Source organism: Pleurodeles waltl, chromosome 7 (genome assembly GCF_031143425.1).
Source record: "Pleurodeles waltl isolate 20211129_DDA chromosome 7, aPleWal1.hap1.20221129, whole genome shotgun sequence".
Classification (NCBI taxonomy): domain Eukaryota; kingdom Metazoa; phylum Chordata; class Amphibia; order Caudata; family Salamandridae; genus Pleurodeles; species Pleurodeles waltl.
The window spans coordinates 268,853,048-268,877,998 of record NC_090446.1 but is presented as its reverse complement, the minus strand read 5'-3'; positions in this window follow the sequence as shown (position 1 = coordinate 268,877,998).

Genomic DNA, 24,951 nt, shown 5'->3' with positions numbered 1-24,951 from the left:
TGTATGTTCTCTCCTGTTGAAGTTGAGGTAGCAAGTGAGAGAACAGATAGAAAATGGCGGTCACATCCGCGGCGGTGCATACCGTCACCGCCGGCGTACATCACCATAAGCCACTGTATCCCATAGGGCACAATGTTATCCAATGAGGAGTTTCCAACGGTTCTCGACCGCCTCCTGCAACGGCACACAACTTCAGCAAAATTACCTCACTTCCACCTGTTCCTCCACACAGGACAGGCGGACGCCATTTCAGAGGTGGGGGGCAGGCCCTGGATTATAACTGTGTCACAGTTCACAATTGGTCATACAAGACAAATGACACTTATACATTTAAAATTTACATCATGCTTTGTACTCTTGTGACTCCAATGCTCAGTTTGTGACCGGCTCCTCATTCCTTTGTCCCTTAGACTGCAACTGTTGCGGATGAATAGGAGATGGAGACATACCCCTGTGTACAGACTCCTGGTCGACTTGGCAACAATGGAGGACAGGCACATTATCCTCACCTACAGACTTGATAGGGCCACTGTAACGGATCTGTGTGTCCAACTGGAGTCTGACCTGATATCTGCTATCCGTCACCCCACTGGGATTCCTCCTCTTGGGCAAGATCTATCTGTGCTCCATTTCTTGTTAACTGGTTCTTTCCAAGTGACAGTGGGCTTGGCAGCAGGAATCACAGCCAATGTTCTCAATAGTGCTGAACAGAGTGTTGTCTGCCCTAATTAAACACATGTGCAGCTACATTGTTTTCCCACAAGTGGGAAAGTTGGCAAAGGTGAAGGCTGACTTCTATGCAATGGGACATATCCCCAACATAATTTGGGTAATTAATGGAACACATATTGCATTTGTCCCCCCTGTCAAAATGAACAGGTATTCCGAAATCGAAAAAGCTATCATGCCATGAATGTCCAGATGGTGTGCCTGGCGGTCCAGTACATCTCCCATGTCAATGCTAAGTATCCTGGGTTGGTGCATTATGCCTTTATCCTGAGGAATAGCAGCATCCCTAATGTGATGGCCCGACTACAGAGGCACAGGGTGCGGCTAATATGTGAGCCCTGGTTCCAACCTAGTGGATGTTGGTGTATGGGTATGGTGTAGGCCATATGGGATGGTGTGTGGCTAATTTTTTACCCTTCATATTTGCAGGTGACTCAGGTTACCCTAACCTATCATGGCTACTGACCCCTGTGAAAACCCTAGGACAAGGGCAGAAGAACGTTACAATGAGGCACATGGGCGTACAAGAAGGATTATAGAACGTACCTTTGGCCTCCTGAAGGCCAGGTTTTGGTGCCTCCATCTAACAGTGGATCCTTGTGCTACTCACCCAAGAAAGTCTGCCAGATTATCGTGGCATGCTGCATGTTGCACAACCTTGCCGTGAGACGCCATGTGCCTTTTCTGCAGGAGGAGGAGGAGGCTGGAGATGGCTGTGTGGCAGCAGTGGACCCTGTGGATAGTGAGGATGAGGAGGCAGAGGATGAAGATGAGGACAACAGAACTGCAGTGATCAGACAATACTTCCAATGATACACAGGTAGGACAGTGTTACTTCATCTTTCAATGACATTTTCTTGTTTTTCTTTATCATTGGCATGATGTTTCTCCCACTTCCATGCCCACTTACTGTACCCTTTGGTAACTCATTTTGCAGATGTTGGTGCCCCACTATCGGTCCTGGTGTGATCCCTGCAGCCAACTACAGATCTTTCCAATGTGAACATTACTGTACATTTGAAATGCAATGTTTGAACCTGGTTAAACAAATACATACTTAAATCATTGGACAGACTCCATATTTGTATTTTTTCAAAGGGTGTTTATTTAAGTGCTAAGGAGTAGAGGGGCAAGTGCATGGGGCTGGGTGATGGTTGGAGGAAAGTCCAGGGGATAGTTCCAGTCTATTTGTAGCATAGGTGCATTGTCTAAGGGGACATAGGAAGGGGAGCAATGTCAGTTCAAGGTAGACAGAGTGGGACACAAGGGTGACAATCAGGAGAGTCTCATTTCCTGGCGGGGGTCTTGGCAATAGTCTCTGGCTTCTGCCTGAATTGCAGGGAACGTTTGTGGGGTGGTTCTCCCTCTGCAGGGGAGGGCTGCTGGTGGCCTGTTGGTCCTGTGGCAGAGCCTCCTGTCCACTAGCGGCAGCGGAGGTGGAAGGCAGTTCAGATGTCTGGCTAGTGGCAGGGGCCCGCTGTTGTGAGGCTGCCTCTCTCATAATGTTGGCCATGTCTGCCAGCACAACTACAATGGAGACCAGGGTGGTGTTAATGGCCTGCAAGTCCTCCCTGATCCCCTGGTACTGTCCCTCCTGCAGCCACCTGTTCTCCTGCATGTTGGCCAGGATTTGGCCCTGCCTATCCTCGGAATGTTGGTAGGCTCCCAGGATCTCGGGGAGTGCCTCCTGGAGAGTTGGTTTCCTGGGTCGGTCCACCCCCTGGCGCACAGAAGTCCTCCCAGTTTCCCTGTTGTCCTGTGCCTCTGTCCCCTGAACCGTGTGCCCACTGCCACTGACCCCAGGTCCCTGATTTTCTTGTGGGTGAGGTGTGCCCTGAGGTCCCTATAGTGGTGGACACACTGCTGATTGACGTGTCCTGGGGACAGAGGTATGGGTACGCTGGGTGGGTGCTGTGGTGGTGTTTCTTGACGCGGAGGCTCTGAGGTAGTGTGTGACTGTACCTGGGTTACCGACTGTCCAGAGTTCCCTGATGGGCCAGGTTGGTCATCCTGACCTTGGCGTCCAGAGTCGCAGCCATCACTGTGGGCCTCTTTTGTGAGAGGACTGGGTATTGCTGGCACCTCTTCTCCGATGAATGGGGATGTGAATGCAGTGTTATTGTATCTGTGTGTGACATATTGTGCATCGGTCGGTTGACCGCTTTGGTTGTATTCGCCCTGACAGCTTTCACTTGTGTGAGTTGGTATATGGTGGGCTAGCTGATTCTCTCTAGTGTGCATTCTTTAGTGATAGGTGTCCCTCAGGGATGTGAGTGGTGTCCATGCATTGGTATGGCATGCAGTGCTTGGCATTGGGATGAGTGATATGTGATGGTAGGGTGTGTGGGAGGTGGTGGAGTGTTGGGAGTGAGGGTGAGGGTATGTGATGCATGCAGGTAGGGGGTGAGTGTAGTATTGAGCTGACCTACCACAGTCCAGCCCTCCTGCTACTCCTGCCAGGCCCTCAGGATACATGATTGCCAAGACTTGCTCCTTCTATGTGGTTAGTTGTGGGGGTGGAGGTGGGGGTCTACCGCCAGTACTCTGTAAAGCTAGTTGGTGTCTTGCTAGAATGGAACGCACCTTCCCCCGTAGGTTGTTCCACCTCTTCCTGATGTCATCCCTTGTTCTGGGGTGCTGTCCCACGGCGTTGACCCTGTCCACGACTCTCCGCCATAGCTCCATCTTCCTTGCAATGGGCGTCTGCTGCACCTGTGATCTGAATAGTTGTGGATCTACCTGGATAATTTCCTCCACCATGACCCTTAGCTCCTCTGAAAACCTGGGGTGTCTTTGGGGTGCAATGGATGTGGTGTGAGTGGTATGTCTGAGGATGTGTGGGTGATGTGTTGTGGTGTGTGCTGTGAGATGCGTGGATGGTGTATGGGTGATGGTGTTTTGTGGCTCAGATTGAGTGGGTGCTCCTGGCTTGTCTCTCTCTCTGCTAGCAATCTTTTTTTTCATTGAAAGGGTTGTGGGTGTGTGTTTTATAGTGGTGTGGGTGTGTGGGTGCGGTGTGTGTATGTGTGTCAGGTGTGTGTAGTTTGAATTGTCTAATGTGGTGTTGTTTTGTAAGTGTATGTGTATTTTGAGCGCGGCGGTGTGTACCGCTGATTGTTTACCACGTTTGAAAGACCACCCCAGTGATTCATGGGTCCTGATACTGTGGGCGTATTTCTGTTGGCGTAACGGTGTGGGTTTTGGTACCACAATTTCATCACTGACCTTTGGGCTGGCGGACTTGTGTGGGTGTCTGTATACAGGTGCATTTCTCTGTGTGGGTCATAATACCCATAGCGGTATACCGCTGTGGTCACGGTATGTTGGTGGCCGTCAGCACGGCGGTAGGTGGCATTTACCGCCAATGTTGTAATGAGGGTCATCATGTACTCTAAAAATGATGGATTGAGGGAAATGGGAAAGAGCGGAAGGTTAAAAGAAAGTATGGGTAAAATGAGTGGAAGGAAAGGATGCATGGCTGGGTGAAAGGATCCATGAGGGAATATTGGGTAAATGGATGCATTGGTGAAATGATGATTGAGAGAAAAGGTGGATAGTGGATACTGAATGGATGAATAATGGATTGGGATTTTTGGTGAAAGACTGTATAAAAGTAAAGCTTAAACATGGTGGCTGATGGAGAATATAGTAGGAAGAATGAAAGGATGACTCAATGATTGCTTGGATGAATAAACAAGGGAGCTCTTCTGGAGAGGGGTGCATGCTGCTCACCTATTGCGCTTACTTTGTTTTATGGTTATCAAAGCAATGGTTTAAAGTGGAGGGGTATTATAATTTGTGTTTGTTAGAAATTGGGTTTTTGGTTGGCAGTCAGGTTGCCCTCTGTCCAAGCAAGAACCCTCACTCTAGTCAGGGTAAGTCACACACAATCCAAAATCAGCCTGTGCTCACCCTCCGGTAGCTTGGCACGAGCAGTCAGGCTTAACTTAGAAGGCAATGTGTAAAGCATTTGTGCAATAAATCATACAACACCATAGCATAACACCACAAAAATACACCACACAGTGTTTAGAAAAATATATAATATTTATCTGGGTATCTTCAGGTCAAAACGATCAAAGTTGCAATATGAATTTGTAAAGATATCACTGAAAAGTGATATAAAGGGCCTGATTCTAACTTTGGAGGACGGTGTTAAACCGTCCCAAAAGTGGCGGATATACCACCTACCGTATTACGAGTTCCATAGGATATAATGGACTCGTAATACGGTAGGTGGTATATCCGCCACTTTTGGGACGGTTTAACACCGTCCTCCAAAGTTAGAATCAGGCCCAAAGTGTCTTAAGTCTTTAGAATATAAACAAAGGGCCTGATTCTAACTTTGGAGGACGGTGTTAAACCGTCCCAAAAGTGGCAGATATACCACCTACCGTATTACGAGTCCATTATATCCTATGGAACTCGTAATACGGTAGGTGGTATATCCGCCACTTTTGGGACGGTTTAACACCGTCCTCCAAAGTTAGAATCAGGCCCAAAGTCTCTTTCAAGCACAAGTACCTGGTTTGGAGTGGAAAAATCTCCTCAGAGGGCCACAAAGGAAGAGGTGCGTGGAAAAAGGGTGTGTGCGTCGATTTCTCCCCAGCACACACGGACTTGCGTCGTTAGTTTCCACGCGGGGAAGTCGTGTGTCGTTTTCTGGCGCGCGGACAGTCTCTTTCTGTGGGTCGCGGGGATTACCAGATGTCCCGGGTCTGTGCGTGGATTTTCCTGCTTGTTTTCCGGCTGCGCGTTGTTCTGTGGGGCTGCGCGTCAAAACTACGATCTCACGGCAGGCGTCGCGTCGATTTCTTCTCTAGAGGTCGGGCGGCGTTGTCCTTGCGAGGCCGTGCGTCAACGTTTCGATCTCACGGCAGGCGTCGCGTCGATTTCTCCTCTAGTGGTCTGGCGGCGTTGTCCTTGCGAGGCCGTGCGTCAAAGTTTTAATCTCACGGCAGGCGGCGCGTCGATTTCTCCTCTAGAGGTCGGGCGGCGTTTTCCTTGCGAGGCTGTGCGTCAAAGTTTTGATCTCACGGCAGGCGTTGCGTCGATTTCTCCTTGGAAGTCGGGCGGCGTTGTCCTTGCGAGGCCGTGCGTCAAAGTTTCGATCGTCCCGAAGGCGTCGCGTTGATCAGCGTAGGTGTGCGGCGTTTTTCTTGCCGCGGAACAAGCTGTGCGTCGAAAATTTCGGCGCACGGAGCGTCCAAGTGAAAAAGGGAAGTCTTTTTGGTCCTGAGACAGGAGGCAAGCTCTATCCAAGCCCTTGGAGAGCACTTTTACAGCCAGACAAGAGTTCAGGAAGGCAGCAGGCCAACAGCAAGGCAGCAGTCCTTTGTAGAAAAGCAGACACGTGAGTCCTTTGAGCAGCCAGGCAGTTCTTCTTGGTAGGATGTAGTTTCTGGTTCAGGTTTCTTCTCCAGCAAGTGTCTGACGAGGTAGGGCAGAGGTCCTGTTTTATACTAAGTTGTGCCTTTGAAGTGGGGGTGACTTCAAAGAGTGTCTAAGAAATGCACCAAGCCCCCTTTCAGTTCAATCCTGTCTGCCAGAGTCCCAGTAGGGGGTGTGGCAGTCCTTTGTGTGAGGGCAGGCCCTCCACCCTCCCAGCCCAGGAAGACCCATTCAAAATGCAGATGTATGCAAGTGAGGCTGAGTACCCTGTGTTTGGGGTGTGTCTGAGTGAATGCACAAGGAGCTGTCAACTGAACCTAGCCAGACGTGGATTGAAGGGTACAACAAGGTTTTAGTGCAAAGAAATGCTCACTTTCTAAAAGTGGCATTTCTAGAATAGTAATATTAAATCCGACTTCACCAGTCAGCAGGATTTTATATTACCATTCTGGCCATACTAAATATGACCTTCCTGCTCCTTTCAGATCAGCAGCTGCCACCATCTGAATGTATGAGAGCAGCCCCAATGTTAGCCTATGAAGGGAGCAGGCCTCACAGTAGTGTAAAAACGAATTTAGGAGTTTTACACTACCAGGACATATAACCACACAAGCACATGTCCTGCCTTTTACCCACACAGCACCCTGCTCTAGGGGTTACCTAGGGCACACATTAGGGGTGACTTATGAATAGAAAAAGGGGAGTTCTAGGCTTGGCAAGTACCTTTAAATGCCAAGTCGAAATGGCAGTGAAACTGCACACACAGGCCTTGCAATGGCAGGCCTGAGACAAGGTTAAGGGGCTACTGAGGTGGGTGGCACAACCAGTGCTGCAGGCCCACTAGTAGCATTTAATCTACCTGCCCTAGGCACATGTAGTGCACTCTACCAGGGACTTACAAGTAATTTAAATAGTCAATCATGGATAAACTAATCAGTAGTACAATTTACACAGAGAGCATATGCACTTTAGCACTGTTTAGCAGTGGTAAAGTGCCCAGAGGCCAAAAGCCAACAACAACAGTTCAATTTGTAATTGCAGTGTTGGCTGTGCAATGTTCATCTGCTTTGGTTAATGCAGCTTTTAGAATATTTTCAATGCATTGGAAACCAAGCACACAAATGTGTTTCCCTTCCACTCAATCACCTCTTAGTACTTCACTCCTTTATTCTCTCCTAAGTTAGTCTACCAAACAAGTTGGAAAATCCATTCTTGGCATGTGCCACATATTTATGGTCATGTGAAGTGTTCCCAAAATATGTTTAATGGTTTCCCATAACAGAATATTTTACGCCTGTTCATGTTTTTCCCTTTAGACTTTCACCTATGCAGTGACTGAACACGCCAAGGCATACGTGCATGATGAATTGATGATCAGTGACACCACTCTATTCTATAGCAAAAGCTCTTCCACCCACCTATTACCTCTACCTTACACTACAGTAGAGTAAGTCAAGCTTCATTTTCTTATCGCATAGCAAATTCATTTGTTGGAAAGATTTTGTGGTGGTGGGTGAGGCCTGTGAGTAAAATGGGACTAGTAAGTGCTGGATTTGATTTCAAGTTTGGCATACGGGATACTCTGTGACGAATGTGTCAAATACAATCTCTATAGCCTGTTTCTTTCACTGTAATGCAGTGCATAGTTTTCCCCACCATCTACATATGGCAGAACAGAAAATATGCCTGCCTTTTTTACATGACACTTATGATGCATCTTATTTATTATTGATCTGCCTCTTTGAAGTCAGAGTAGAAACTAAGTGAAAGGCATTTGGAGAACAGCAGGACCATTGGAATTAAAGATAGATAATATTCAACTACAGCTGCCCCAACTATAGATAGTAGCAGAGTACTTGATGTGCAGGCTAGCATGCCTCCATTAATTTGTTACAACAACTTGCACTTCATAGTGCATAATGCCTTACTCATAAATGAGAGGTAATTTATTTTTTATTTTTCCACTAAAAGTGTCTATTTAGTTACTAGAAAAGCCTTTAAAATAAAATCTGTTTTTTAATCTGATGTTATTTTGCCTTAATTCATTTCTACTAGACAGTAAATGATTTTTAAGTGAGGCATGTGTGGGTAAACAAATAAAATAGGCCCTGCAACTCTCCTAATCATAATCACATCAAATTTCAATGTCCCTCGGGGACCAACAATGTACTGCTAATGTGCAATCTACTACCTACTTTTGAAGAAGTGTTTGCTCAGATCATTGTTTGCAATTTGTCTTTTTTAATTTTTGTTTTTCTCAATATAGCTATTTCTGCTTGTCGGCCAGTACCTCCCACCAGGCAGGAGATAGTGGCCTGTCTGCGGCAGCAGAAGCTGGAGAGTATAAAGGCCGAATATTGGGGGCTGGTGGTCCTGGAGGAGGAAGAGGGGAAATAGCTGCCTCTGACCAAGAACCCAGTTTAGCATCACACCAGCCCCCGCCTCCCAGCCACTACATTGGCAGTGCCACCACCACCACCACCTGTCTGGGTCACTGACTGTACCTGCTGCCACCCCCACCTGCCCTGAGAGGGCATTGCACCACTGTATTCTGCAGCAGATGGGAGGTACAGAGAGCTGGCTCGTCAGGGCCGAGCAAAGCCTGGACCAGCTCCAGATCCAAATAGACAATGCCTTCTTCTGGCCCCTTTAAAAAAAGAAAATGATTTGGATGGAGGGACTAGTTGTGGGTGGAGCGCGTGGGTAGGGAGTTGGGACTCGATTTCACTTTGGGCTTTTGCTGGAATTTTTGGGGATGGGGCTATTTGTTTGGGGAGAGAGGTGGGCCTCTTGTGGGCGGAAATGGTAGGTTTTCTGGTTGTTAAATGCCACCATGGAGGGGATGTTGATTCAAAACACTTGGTTAGGTGGGGAAATTATCCCCATTTTTATAAAAGGCTCACCTCTGCAACCTTGCAACTACAGACCTATTAGCCTCATTGGTGGCCAACTAGGAGAGCTCTTGGATCCACTCCCCATTTTAAAAGGGCTCCAATAGGGCTGTGTGCTGGCACCTATGTTATTTTCCTTGTATATTAACGGTTTAGTTAACTGTCTGTCAACAATTCAGAATGATGCCCATAGCTAGTGAATGCTAAGGTTCCAGCTCTTACGTTCATGGATGATACCCTTTTAATCTCAAAGACCCCCATGGGAATACCACAGGCACTTGATAGCTTCAACTCCTTTTGCAGGGAAAGGGGACTAGAAATTAACAACAGCAAGACAAAATTTATGATTTTGAACACTGCAAAGACCACACACTCTTATCCCAGTTTGAACGGGTTTACATTAGAGAGGGTTTCAACCTTTGAATACCTAGGGACTATCCTCAGTGAGCACCTGGACTGACTTTTCATATGGAAAGACAAAGATTGAGGTTGGGCCAGTTTGTGGGTGGGCTTACAAAGATGCGCACGGGGTCATTGTTCAAACCCGTTATCCCCATAATGGAGATTTATAAATGGCAAGCTGTAGGTGCGACCACAAATCGAGCTGAGCTTTGGGGACACAAGCCTCTGGCTTAGTTTACGAGTATCGAGAAGAAGTATTTGAGACAGTTGTTGAGCCTCCCAGCCAGTACCCCATTGCTTCCCCTTCGCTTGGATCTGGGGTTGAGACTTCTAGAAGAGGATATCATACTTAGGCCTTTACTCTTTTGGCGGAGAATATGGGCATCTCCGGAGTTAAATTCCTACAGCTCTTCCCTTGAGGAAGTTCTAGGGATAGCTGGGGTGAATAGACTTCCCTGGCTGAGTTATGTCAACACTACTTTGGACAATCCGGGTGAGGCTTGTCATACCATCTCACGAGTGGAACTCATCAATTGCTACAGGGACTACAAACTTTCCATCTTGTCCAGGTCGAATTCTCAAGGCAATCTGTCCTCACCATTCCTGTGTTTTAAGGATTCCTATTCTCTGGAAAGTTGCCTTGACATGAATCAATCGACCCTGGCGAGAAAGCTATACCACCAGCCACCCTTCCAATTGGTTCCTTCACAAGTAAGTGGAGTTGGAAGGGACAATTATTGGTGGATAGTCTGTGCCAATCATGTGGTCAGGGGTAGGAGACAAAGATGCATGTTTTCTTCTTTTGTCCAATCTACAGGAGGCTTAGATCTGTTTGGATAATCCCAGTCTGTCGTAATCTAGGATTCTCTAGTTGTTCTGAGGTGTTAAGAGTATTGAGGATTAACACTGCCCAGTTTATAGTCTTTGTTGTCTCTAGTTAATTATTCAAAATATGGTGCTTATGGAAGAGGGCGGTGGGCTGACACGAACCCTGATTCTCTGTGCCTGTTGTATCTGGTCTCACGATGTGTACAACGTTGGTTTTATTTAATGGAAGTCTAATGCTACGGCTCTAGAGGAAGCTGCTCCATTGGGTTGCATGTAGTTATAACTATGCAACCTCTGTAATTAAGTTCTTGGGTGCTGCATGGATACTCCATCAAAAGGTGCTTTTCGATGGAACTTTGTGCAATACCTCTGTGTTTACATTTTGAACAACAGCACTATATCTTGTCCTTTTGTGTATTTTGATCGTTTTTGTATGTGTCAGCTGACATTTTACAGTTTTACTGTGCTGCCTTATTGCACATTCACTTTTCCTGCCCTGAAAAGTATTGTTTCAACTATTATTATGTATTTTTATATTGCATTTGTACGTTTTATGGTCCTGGTAGTCAAAATAAAATAATTCTAATAGTAATGGGAAAAATAAAAAGGGATAATTTATTTGACTTGATTTAAGCCTCAAATATTTATTATGGTGTTTTATTTTGCACTACTGTCTTTTAGTGCAGCAGTTTTTTTAAATCTGGTAAAAGGTGTGTGTCATTTACTTAAAACCTTGCTCTCCTGCCCTCTGCAACTATATTGACCACTAGGAAAAGATTGCCATTGCCTGTTTTGCCTACAAACACCTAGATATACACAAACAACATCTTATTCAGTAGAAGTTGATTCCTAACTAAACACGTTTACTTCAATCCATAGTTCTTCCCTTACCTGTACAGATGAAGTTAAAGAGTCTTCTTACTGCAGGGTGTTCCCAAGGTGTTACCTTAAGGGAGTTGCAGTAGTAGTAGCAGGCTAGCAAGCTAAGTGGAAAGATAGAAAGTGTCACTCCCACCTATGCCAACTCCAGTTGTAGGATTAATCAAAGGGTTATCCATCACTGTCAACTAGATTGAAAGAAAACAGAGTTATATCATAAATTTAGGAAGACTGAGTCCAGACTACTACACTGACAATATTTGACATACAATAAAAGACCTGATATGATAATAAAAATTAGCAATGTCAACTTATTCTGAGCAATGGCGGGGAGCTAGTATTTAAAAACTAAACTTAGAAAATAAAATCATCGAGTCAGGAGAAGTGGGCTTAGAGTCAGGAGAGGTTGGACAAGCTTAAGGGTTTATGCAACACACAACCCAAGGCCTTAATGATGATGTTGATGGGGCCCTTGTGGAATATTGCTTGGGTAATAGAAGGTCACACACTGAGTTGGTGTTGTTTTCACCATATCCACCCCAGTAAATATGTGATCCACTTATGGTGTAAAATTAAGTCACACCTCAATAAATCACACAGCCCAGGGGAAGAGGGTTAGGGGCTCAATGAATGGATGGGAAAGGGGGTTTGGGGAAAAGTGTGACAAAGACAAACAGTACACAAAAGAAACTGTGACAATATTCATGGGGGTACTGAGCAGCACACCATAATCAATCTGTTGTGGAAGGAAACAATTGAGGGATAAGTATGTCACAGTTCATTTAAATGCATTGCAAACAGTCTTTTTGCCCCAAAGAGTATATCTCTGAATGTTATGTTTTCTCTAATAGGTTTGAAAAATACAAATTATGGAAGATTGAAGTTAACCTGCACAGTTCTTAAAATTATGATTGTTAAAAAGAAAATGATACTGTATTGCCAAATTGTCTGGTGCATCTCCATTCTTCTTGGAATGTTCGTCACTTCTGGGTGCCTAGCTGAACCTGTCCAGAAGGTAAGCTGGAGTGTTAAGCTTTCGTCAAGTTTTGTTTGTGCAGATGAGGACTAGAAGAAGGCCTGCATTTTGAAAAAAACATTAACTATGTTATAGAGTAAAGGAGAAGGACAAAAGTTAGCAAGGTAAGATTCATGAGGAGTCATGTGTGTATCAAGAAGACTCAGAGGCAGGGCAAGAACATAATAGGAGTTTCATGTTTGAGCCAGCAATGCAACAAACATATACTCTGCAGCAATTCCCAAATCAACGCACCTCTCCCTAGTCCACAGAGCTGAGTGAGTACTAGGCCTCGGAGTCTTTGCCATCATCACGGTTTCTCTTTGAAGTCAAAACTTTCTCCTTTTAGCTATTGAAGTAGTCCTGCCCTGAGTCCCTCCTCTTCCTCCTGATTCTGAGTAACTCAGTCCGGGTCCCAAACCGAGCAAGGTAGACCTGTGTAGTGCACTGCTGTTGAAGACGAAATATAGAAACAGAACTGGAGTGTTTTGTGTAGTTTTTGTTCAGTAACTAAAGTGACTGGTTTGGTCTAAGAATCCAGAAAAAAGGAGTGGACCCTATGGTTAAATTTCACTAAGGTTGAAAGGCCAAGCACTTTCAGGAACAAATTATCACTCATCAGACCCCAAGCATTGCAAATCATCGGGAACAAGTTTACAAACTTGTTGCACTCCCTCCCTCAATATCATCCACTCCGTACATCAATCATCACTAACAATCTCTGAATATATCACCATTCTTTGGTGCAACAGTTAGTAGTTAACTCTTCCAATCCAAGCCCTGTGGTTGAACAAAATATTATCTCCCTTTTTGATGCTAGCAACACATTGCAATTTGGCATTGGCACTGGTTGTCTTTTAATCAATGATCTTCTGAGTCAGCCCTGCTAGGTGATGTAAAAAAATAATATGCAATGGCACGTGAGGGAGGCAGGTATCTCCTCCAATATCCTGAAGGAAATATGGGGGCTTCTTCACTACACAGGGGTCCAACTTCCATCCGGCCATATATGTGACTGAAAAATTGTGGGGCAGCATGAATCCAAAACAAACTTTTTTTTTGCAAAGAAAGAAAGAAAGAAGTTCAACGCAAAATATTTCAAAAGTTCTATGGTGGCACTGGCATGCACAGTCCGGGAAGCAGAGTTTATCCTCACACCCAGGTGGTTCACTCAGACGTTGGTCAGCAAACACATTTGAGGCAGACCAATCATCCCCTTCCTCCTCCTGTTGTTTTGGGAAAGGTGTAATCTGGTGGTATTGATCATGGTTACTCTCTTCTCGTTTTGAGGTGAGACTGAGCCTTCTCACTGTTACAACTGCACTAGCTGAACTGAACACACGTTCAGCAAAGACACTGGCTACAGGACAAGCCAGATATTTTTTTGCCAGCCTGCTGAGCTCTGGCCTATGGTGCATCTTCCCTTACCAATACACCAATGGGTTTTGATCCACAAATACTTCTTTTGAGTCATCCAGATACTCCTGAAACATCCTTTGAAGTATTATTGGTACTGCCACTGGCTCGACCTCTTTTTCCTTTGCCTCTGCACTGAACGTAAGTCCTGCTGCTTGAAATCAAGCCAGTGTAGCAGTTGGGTCCAATTCTTCTGATACTGTTGTTGCCGGTGATTTTGTTGCTGATTTTGGCTGCTGTGAGACAAGACTGCCCCACTCGAAGTTGAAGGTGGCACTGCAGAACTGCGGAGTGGGACTCTAAGCTCCAGCTTTTCTTATTACAGTTCTCCAGCTTGTTCAACAATCCCTTTTTTGTATTTTGAAACATCCCCTTCAGAAGAAAGGAATGAAAGTGATAAGAATATTTTTGTAGCAGCGTTCAAGGAGGCACACATGTACTCTTAAGACAAGATAATGTCCTTTTGCAGCCTTGCATTACAAGCCAAGTGAAGGATTAAGCTCTCAACTAAGGCATGCACTTCTGGGTTTTCGTTTACACCTCCAAGTGCGAACCTTTCAGACACCTTCTTTAGCTGCTCCTATAGCAGATGCAACAACAGGATAGCTTGGCCAATCGCAGTGTCCTCCTTTCTAACTAACTTCATGTGTGAAACCCTAAAAAAGGAGCAGCATTTGTGTCAGGCATTTAACTACGTTCCATTTGTCCACATCCATGGTCATAGCTTTCCCAATTGCATCCCCTCTTAGAACTTCATAGGAATTGATCTGTCTGTACTGCTCAAACAGATGTTGCAACATATAATAAGTTGAGTTGCAAAGTGTTGGCACCTCCTCTATCAGGACCTTAGCTGGTACTCTGCTACCATGCTGAATAATCCACAACCACTTCCGGGCTTTAAAAGAATGGCTGAAATTAGTGCAAATTTGTCTGCAAGTGGTCAGTATGTTGCTGACTATGGGCCTGATTACAACTTTGGCGGAGGGAGTTATTCCGTCCCAAATGTGACAGATATCCCACCCACCGTATTACGAGTTCCATAAGATATAATGGAGAAAGTCTTGCACTACCAGGTTGATGCAGTGCGTGAAACATAGAATCCTGAAAAAGTCAACATCTGCCATGGCCTTGACTATGTTACTGCCGCTGTCTGTGACAACAAATCCAATTCGGAGACCTCTGGGTTGCAGCCATTCACACACCTCGCTATTAAATTTTTCAAGATGTTTGCAGCTGTATGCGATTTCTCCATGGCAGACATGGCTACTATTGCAAGGAGGTGACGCTCTTAAAAATATCTTCAGGACCCAGACATGTAGCTCAGCTTTTGACTCCTCAGAAACCCCACTGAATAATTACTGGAAGCCAGGGAACCCCAAGCAGTTAGTATGATTTAAATTTCAAACATTAAAACAGTAATTTGTAAAAAATACACAAACAAGTAAACAGCAAATAAATACTAGAACTACTAAAGATATAATTATTTTATATTGAAAAATATGCAAAATAGAAAGATTTTAATGAGATGGTTGGCACTGTATCTCGGCGATTAACTTCTCAATGTTTAGTTTTATTTAGGAAAGCTGAATCCTCAGGTCAGATTCAACATTTTCCAAGTGATTTCTATGTTTATCTTTAGGTATGTAAGATATGAGAAAGTTTTTTCACATAAATATGTGGACGGGAATGGAAGTAAAACCATGAGCCTTTCATCTCTCTATAGCCTCTCTATCACATGTAATTCATATGTTTCACAGCACCTCTCATACCAGTGTTGGGTGTCAGAGCACTTTATAGGGGTCAACAAGGTGTAGGATTCACGTCATCCACACTGGTAGGCATTTTCTAAGAGTGCTTGGTCTGGGGAAGCACAAACTCAGGATTCAGAACACAGCACAGTGGTCAGCAATGACTTTAATAATAAGAATGTATTTCTATGCCAGCAAACATTTTTTAGCAGCGTAAGGAAAATGAAAGTCTGGGGAAAAATAACTTTCTCATTTATGCCTTGCAGTTTGCATTCCGCTCCTTAATGGCAGTTCATAGCTCACTGTACTAGATTATGATTAGAACTTTTGTACTGCACAGTAACAAAAGAAACAAAAGCAGTAACCCACTGTGCTATGCACATAAAATATTGTTCTTTGCCTGAATACCGGTTCTTTGCAGCAGGCATATTAACCATCTGTGCTACCTTTGAGTCAAAATTGCCACTAGACAAAACTCCTATCCCTCTCCAGCAGGAACATTAATCACTAGAGTAATCTGGACGCATTTATTTTTGTCCGATAGCTGCTGGATGTACCAGAAAGTGCTTTTAAAACTGCTCAAGAGAAGCAATAAATATAAAAAATGCAAGTGTTTGTCCTCGTGCCCCAGGCCTGCAGACCTCCTGGGAATGTGACACGGACCCCTGGGGGTCCGTGGACCACAGGTTAGGAACCACTGCTATAGATAGCTTTTGCTTTACCCACACAAAAGGGATCCAGTGTGCAGTGATGCACATGTAATCAGTAGCCTGACAAGTGGTCCACATGTCTGTTGTCGGGTGGATAGTGAGGACAACACTTTGCTGCAAAGCTTGTCCATGCAGCACTGGAACAAGCAACTCTGGCAAAATAGGTTTGACTTGGGACCTTCCATTTCGGGCAGATGGCTGCCACAAACTTGAGAAACCCACTCCTTTCACTAAAGAAAAAGTGAGGGGTCCACTGCTAACATTTTTGCCAGCTCCCCATGATACAAACGTACCATTGGGTAGTTGCGGTTGTAGGGCCCCTCTACCTAAACATGCTGTAGTAGTAGCCTGGATTTTCTTCTTCTCTGGGGCACTGACACAGGTGACTTTTGAGATGGAGATTGTGGTAGACTCAATGCGCATTGTTGGGCAGTCACGGTGATGCCGTGGTGTCTCCATCTGACTCTTACTCTTCCTGTGCCATTGTGAGGTCGCTGAGGCCAGTGATTCTGGTACACTTCTGGGGACAGGGCTGCTTTGCATGATAATATCGCCTTCTTCTTCCTTACTTTCCACTGTGGTTTGACCAGTTATTGCTGATGGGCTTTTTGGGACTTTTATTTTCCCTTGCAATTACTCGCGTCTCACAGACTCTACTGGGGTCCACTTTATATCCCGATCATCGTCATCAGAAGTGGTGCTTGGAGAAGATGGTGGAGTAGTACCCTTCCTTTTTCTTGCTAGAGATCTGGAAGCCATTGATTCCAAAAGAGGAGGTTCTTGCTTAGCACGAAGTGCAACCTTCTGTTGTGCTCCAACTTCCGGAATATCTACTATTGCTGGCTGCGGCTGTTGTTCGCTTTGCTCTGTTTCCTGAAACAATCGGGTACTACTTTGCAAAAGGGACAAATCCAATTCAACATCAATGCACGTCAGCATCACCCTGATTGCTGTGGCCGCCTCACTGACAGACATGGTCTTGGGCTTAGGTTCAGGTGGTGATGTTGATGATCAAGTGCTGCTCCCAGGTTCCTCCACAGAGCCCCGTGTGGCAGGCACACGTCTCCATAAAAAGGTTGCAGTCAGCCTGCAACAGATGGAAATCTGCTTCTTCTCACTGACAACTTTCTTTGGGGCCATCTTAAAGCTCTCTGTTGGCAGTGGCACTAACCTGCACAAGTGTAAGAGATTGGCGGACGTAAGTGTACAGGCTTTCTCTTTGACAGTACTCCAGGAGATGTGACATCTCTTCTCTTGTGCATCCTAAAGCAACCAAGCAAGACAAACTTATAGTTAGTGAAATATGGCATTGCTGCAGGTTGAAATAGTACAGACAAATGCAATATAAGTGTGGTTGCTTACCTATGTAACAAATACCAATTTAGTCAAACATTGTGAAGTCACACCACCACACCATATTTTGTCGCTAGACCCATCTGGCGACAACATTTCAGAGTTAGCTTCATTTTTTGGGACTGCCACCCCACCTAGCATCGTTTTGGGACAATGATATGCAAGGTAGGCATTCTCTTCCAAAAAATGATGCTAGCCCTCTAGCGCAGTATTTACTGAAAGATGCAAAAATTATGCACATTAAGGAAATGGTCCAAAAAATGACACTGAGTCCAATTACCGTCAAAATATGACACCTGGTCAGACCAGTCATTAAACTAAGGGCCTTCACACTACTACATAAGGAAAACACACAGAAGGAGCAGTGGCACATGGATTTGTTATTGCTCTAGCTTGGCACACACAGTACACGACAGATATGACAACAAGTCCTACTAGCACCACCACAGCAACCCCAAACACCACAACAGCCACAAAGGCAGTGCAGAAGGCAGGAGAGGATATTTCTACAGTGTACAACCATCCTTACGTTCAGGGAACAAGATGTCATCAGACTCAACCTTATGAAGCGGGAGTCGATTGCACGCCTGCTGTACCACATTATGCCAGACATCACTGCAAGGGTAGAAATGCAACAACTTTCCCTCCATATGCTGGCATCAGGATTGTTCCAGACAACTGGGGCACAAGTGGGTGGTATCCTTCTCAGCCTTCCTTCGAAAGGTTCTGGACGCAATCATCTACCTCACACACCACCACTTCCGGTTCTGCAACACATAGCAACTGCAGCAGGAGAGCAAGCAAGGTTTCTACTAAATTGCTGGGTTTCTGCATGTGCTGGGTGCAATGGACTGCACCCATGTCCAACTTATGCCACCTGCTGCAACAGAACACCACTACAGGACCTGCAAACACACCCATTCTGTACCACTGTAGACTCTTCACAAACATCCTAGCCAAATATCCCAACAGTGTTCATGATGCCTACATATTCCACCACTCCAACCTCAAAAAGTGGTTCCAGGATGGACAATATGGCAATGGGCAACTCCTAGGTAAGACACCATTCCAAATATTACACAGACAACACACTAAGGCCCTTATTACAACTCTGGCGGTCAATGGCGCCTACCGCCATGCCGACGGCCGCCAACATGCTGTGACCGCAGCAGTATTCCGCTATTGGTATTATGACTCAGACTGCGAATTCCGCCACTATACAGACACCCACACAGGTCTGCCAGCCCAAAGGTCAGTGATAAACTGGCAATAGCAAAACCCACACCGTTACGCCAACAGGAATACGCCCATAGTATCACAACCCACGAGTCACCTCAGCAGGCTTTCAAACGCGGTAAACCATTGGCAGTACACACCGCCGCGTTCAAAATACACACACATTTACAAAACACCACCACATTGGACAATTCAAACTACACACACCTGACACATATACACACACCACACTCACACACACACTCACACCACTATAAAACACCCACCCACATTACTCACAACCTTTTCAATGAAAAACAAGATTGCCAACAAGAGAGACACAAGCCAGGAGCACCCACTCAATCAGAGGCACAGAACACCATCACCCATACACCATCCACACACATCACAGCATACACCCCAACACATCACCCCACACATCACCCCCCACATCCTCACACGTATCACTCACACCACATGCATGGCACCCCAAAGACACCCGAGGTTTTCAGAGGAGGAGCTAATGGTCATGGTGGAGGAAATCATCCGGGTAGAGCCACAGCTATTCAGATCACAGGTGCAGCAGACGTCCATTGCAAGGAAGATGGAGCTATGGCGGAGAATAGTGGACAGGGTCAACGCCGTGGGACAGCACCCCAGAACAAGGGATGACATCAGGAAGAGGTGGAATGACCTACGGGGGAAGGTGCATTCCGTGGTTGCAAGACACCAGGTAGCAGTACAGAGGCCTGGCGGTGAACCCCCACCTCCTCCCCCACAACTAACAACATGGGAGGAGCAAGTCTTGGCAATAATGCATCCTGAGGTCCTCGCAGGAGTAGCAGGAGGACTGGACTCTGGTAAGTCAAATCTTTACTACTTTATCCCCCCCACCCTACCTGCATGCCATCACAAACTCCTACCCCTACCCCCAACCCATCACTCCACCACATTACACATACCCCACCATCAAAACCAACCCAACCCAATACCAAGCCCTGCATGTAACACCAATGCATGGACCCCCAACACAGACCTGCATGGACACCCATCACCACAGCATGCCCAGTAGAGAGACTCACCCAGCCCACAAAATCACCACTCACACAAGGCCAAGCTAACAGGGAAATCATACAGGGAAACACACCCAGGCACAAGATGGCACACACAGATACAATAACACTGCATTTGCATCCGCACAGGACCCATACTCAACGTCGCCGGAGAGGAGGTGCCAGCTACATCCAGTCCCCCCCGAAGAGGCCCACAGTGATGACAGCAGCTCTGCACACCTGGATCAGGATGACCAACCTGGGCCATCCGGGACCTCTGGACAGTCGGTTCCCCTGCCACAGTCCCAACCCACCACAGAGCCTCCCACATCAGGAAACACCAGCACAGCACCCACCCAGTGGGCCCATGCCACTGTCCCCAGGATACGTCAATCAGCAGTGTGTCCTCCACTTCAGGGACAACAGGCAACCCCACAAACACAGGACAATAAGGGACCTGGGGTCAGTGGCAGTGGGCACACTGTTCAGGGGACAGAGGCACAGAACAACAGGGAAGCTAGGAGGACTGCTGTGCAACAGGGGGAGGACAGGCCCAGGGAATCCACTCTCCACGAGGCACTCTCCAACATCCTGGGAACATACCACCATTCACAGGAGACGATGGGCCAGATACTGGCCAAGTTGCAGGAGACCCAGCGGCTGCAGGAGGGACAGTACCTGGGGATCAGGGAGGACCTCAAAAACATCTACACCATCCTGGTCACCATTGCAGGGGTGCTGGCTGACATGGGCAAGACCATGAGGGAGGCAGTGGCACAACAACGGGCCCCTGACACTAGCCAAACCGATGAACAGCCTTCCACCTCTGCCGGCGCTAGTGGACAGGATGCCCTGCCACAGGAACAACAAGCCACCAGCACCCCACCCCCTGCAAATGGTCCCTGCGATTCAGGCAGAAGCCAGAGACCATTGTCAAGACCCCCGCCAGGAAATAAGACTCTACTGATTGTCACTCTTCTGTCCAACTCTGTCATCCTGTCCACCTTGAACTGCCATTACTCCCCTTCCTATGTCCCATTGGACAATGCACCTGTGATACCAAGAGACTGGACTCTACCATGGACTTTCCTCCACCATCAGCTCAGCCCACTGCACATCCCCCTCTACTTATGACCACTTAAATAAACACCCTTGGAACAAATACTAATCTGGAGTCTGTCAAATGATTCACATATGTATTAGTACAACATTATCAAAGCATTGCAACTCAAATGTACAGTGAAATATACTTTGGAATGACCTTTAGTGGGCAGCAGTACACATAGCAGGAGCCAGAGTGGGGCACAGAGATCTGAAAATAGAGATCCCAAAGGGTACAGTCAGTGGCCATAGACATAGGGAAACAGGCTGCCATGTACAATGTCCAACAGAAAACTGAAATGTAAAGTGAATTTACAGTGTCTTACCTGTGTGTCACTGGAAGTACTGCTGAATTATATTGCTTCTGTTGTCAACATCTTCTTCCTCTGCCTCCTCTTCCTCACTGTCCACAGGCTCCACCGCTGCCACAAGACCATCTCCAGGCACATCCTCTTGCAGAAAAGGCACCTGGAGTCTCAAGGCCAGGTTGTGCTACATGCAACATGCAACGATCATCTGGCACACCTTCTTGGGAGAGTAGTACAGGGAGTCACCTGTCAGATGGAGGCACCGGAACCTGGCCTTCAGGAGGCCGAAGGCCCTTTCAATAATCCTCCTTTTAAGCCCATGTGCCTCGTTGTAACGTTCCTCTGCCCTTGTCCTGGCATTCCTCACTGGGGTCAGTAGCCATGAGAGGTTGGGGTAACCAAAGTCACTTGCAAATATCGAGGGACAACTGTTAGACACACACTAACCCTTAGGGACACCCCCATACCCAGACACCTACTCATAGTGTGTGGGGTATATGGGCTCACCTATTAGCCACACCCGGTGCCTCTGGAGTTGGCCCACCACATATGGGATGCTGCTATTTCTCAGGATAAAGGCGTCATGCACAGAGGCAGGATATTTGGCATTCACATGGGAGATGTACTGGTCTGCCAAACACACCATCTGTACATTCATAGAGTGATATCTTTTTCTATTCCTGAAAACTTGTTCATTTTTCCGGGGGGGGGAGGGACAAATGCCACATGTGTACCATCAATGGCACCAATGATGTTGGGGATATGTCCCAGGGCATAAAAGTCAGCTTTCACTGTGGCCAAATCCTCCACCTGGGGGAACACGATGTAGCTGCGCATGTGCTTCAGCAGGGCTGACAACACTCTGGTCAATACGTTGGAGAACATTGTCTGGGACATCCCTGATGCCATGGCCACTGTTGTTTGGAAGGAACTACTGGTCAGGAAATGGAGCACTGACAGGACCTGCACTAGAGGGGGGATATCTGATGGCTGGCGTATAGCTGACATAAGGTCTGGCTCCAATTGTGCACACATTTCTATGATTGCGGCACGATCAATTCTGTAGGTTATGATAATGTGTCTGTCCTCCATTGTCGCAAGGTCCACCAGGGGTCTGTACACGGGAGAATGCTGCCATCTCATATTCAGCCTCTGTGGTTGAAGCCTATGGAAGAAAACGGTGAGCAGAGGGTCATATTCACACATCTATTGCACTAATGATGATTTGTTTACTTTACAGAAACAAGATGTGAATCCGACAATCAGTTGCTGTGCCAATGTCTGCTGTGACGCAGTTAGGTGCCATGCCCTGTGCCCCCCTGAAATGGCGGCTGCCTGACCTGTGAGGAGGGACAACCGGAAATGAGGTAATTGTGCTGGCGTTTTCCACCGTCGCACAAGGCGGTCGAAGACCGCTGCGCAACTTTGCATTGGTTATCATTGGGCCCTTTGGGTTCCAGGAGCCAATGGCGATGTACGCCGGCGGTGACGGTACGCACAGCCGCGGACGTCACTACCATTTTCTATCTGTTGACTCACTTGCTACCCGACTTTCAACAGGAGAGGACCTACACTGCAAGTGCTGCTGTGACCTGTGTCTGGAAGCGACAATGGCTCATGTGTCTGGGGAAAGGGCCCCTGCCTTCACTGCGGAGGAGTTGGAGAAACTGGCTGATGGGGTCCCACCCCAGTGCATGTTTCTCTACGGTCCTCCAGGCAAACAGGTGAGTACACTGTGAGCATGATGCGTGGGCCATGAATTTATGGAGTGCTGTGTATGTAAGCCACATGTAGAGGGGGGGCAGAGTCGTCCTGGCCAGAGTGTTGCATGTAAGTTGGGCAATGTATGTGCATCAGGGGATGGGAGGGACATGGTGGGCCATTACTGTGACGGTCCGGACAGTTGACTAATTCCCTTTTCTGCTGTCTTTTCCATGGAGGTCAGCGCCCACCAGAAAAAGGGTATTTGGCATGCCATCGCCAAGGAGGTGCGGACCATGTGGGTCTTTAACAGGTAGAGCACCCACGGCCAGTGGAGATATTGTAGGAAAGTACCATCTTGCCTGGCATGTTACCCCTATTTTTCACCCGTATATGTTGTTTTAGTTGTATGTGTCACTGGGACCCTGCTAGTCAGGGCCCCAGTGCTCATAAGTGTGCCTGAATGTGTTACCTGTGTTATGACTAACTGTCTCACTGAGGCTCTGCTAATCAGAACCTCAGTGGTTATGCTCTCTCATTTCTTTCAAATTGTCACTAACAGGCTAGTGACCAATTTTACCAATCTACATTGGCTTACTGGAACACCCTTATAATTCCCTAGTATATGGTACTGAGGTACCCAGGGTATTGGGGTTCCAGGAGATCCCTATGGGCTGCAGCATTTCTTTTGCCACCCATAGGGAGCTCTGACAACTCTTACACAGGCCTGCCACTGCAGCCTGAGTGAAATAACGTCCACGTTATTTCACAGCCATTTTACCACTGCACTTAAGTAACTTATAAGTCACCTATATGTCTAACCTTTACCTGGTAAAGGTTGGGTGCTAAGTTACTTAGTGTGAGGGCACCCTGGCACTAGCCAAGGTGCCCCCACATTGTTCAGGGCCGACACCATTACACGCGTGCATTACATATAGGTCACTACCTATATGTAGCTTCACAATGGTAACTCCGAATATGGCCATGTAACATGTCTATGATCATGGAACTGCCCCCTCTATACCATCCTGGCATAGTTGGCACAATCCCATGATCCCAGTGGTCTGTAGCACAGACCTTGGTACTGCCAAACTGCCTTTCCCGGGGTTTCACTGCAGCTGCTGCTGCTGCCAACCCCTCAGACAGGCTTCTGCCCTCCTGGGGTCCAGCCAGGCCTGGCCCAGGATGGCAGAACAAAGGACTTCCTCTGAGAGAGGGTGTTACAACCTCTCCCTTTGGAAAATGGTGTGAAGGCAGGGGAGGAGTAGCCTCCCCCAGCCTCTGGAAATGCTTTCATGGGCACACATGGTGCCCATTTCTGCATAAGCCAGTCTACACCGGTTCAGGGACCCCTTAGCTCTGCTCTGGCGCGAAACTGGACAAAGGGAAGGGGAGTGACCACTCCCCTGACCTGTACCTCCCCTGGGAGGTGCCCAGAGCTCCTCCAGTGTGCTCCAGACATCTGCCATCTTGGAAACAGAGGTGCTGCTGGCACACTGGACTGCTCTGAGTGGCCAGTGCCATCAGGTGACGTCAGAGACTCCTTCTGATAAGCTCCTTCAGGTGTTGCTAGCCTATCCTCTCTCCTAGGTAGCCAAACCCTCTTTTCAGGCTATTTAGGGTCTCTGTCTCTTGGGATTCCTTAGATAACGAATGCAAGAGCTCATCCGAGTTCCTCTGCATCTCTCTCTTCACCTTCTGCCAAGGAATCGACTGCTGACCGCGCTGGAAGCCTGCAAAACTGCAACAAAGTAGCGAAGACGACTACTGCAACTCTGTAACGCTGATCCTGCTGCCTTCTCAACTGTTTTCCTGTTGGTGCATGCGGTGGGGGTAGTCTGCCTCCTCTCTGCACTAGAAGCTCCGAAGAAATCTCCAGTGGGTCGACGGAATCGTCCCCCTGCAACCGCAGGCACCAAAGAACTGCATCACCGGTACCCTGGGTCTCCTCTCAGCACGACGAGCGAGGTCCCTTGAGTCCAGCAACTCTGTCCAAGTGACTCCCACAGTCCAGTGACTCTTCAGTCCAAGTTTGGTGGAGGTAAGTCCTTGCCTCCCCACGCCAGACTGCATTGCTGGGAACCGCGACTTTTGCAGCTACTCCGGCCTCCGTCCACTTCCGGCGGAAATCCTTTGTGCACAGTCCAGCCTGGGTCCATGGCACTCTAACCTGCATTGCACGACCTCCTAAGTTGTTCTCCGGCGACGTGGG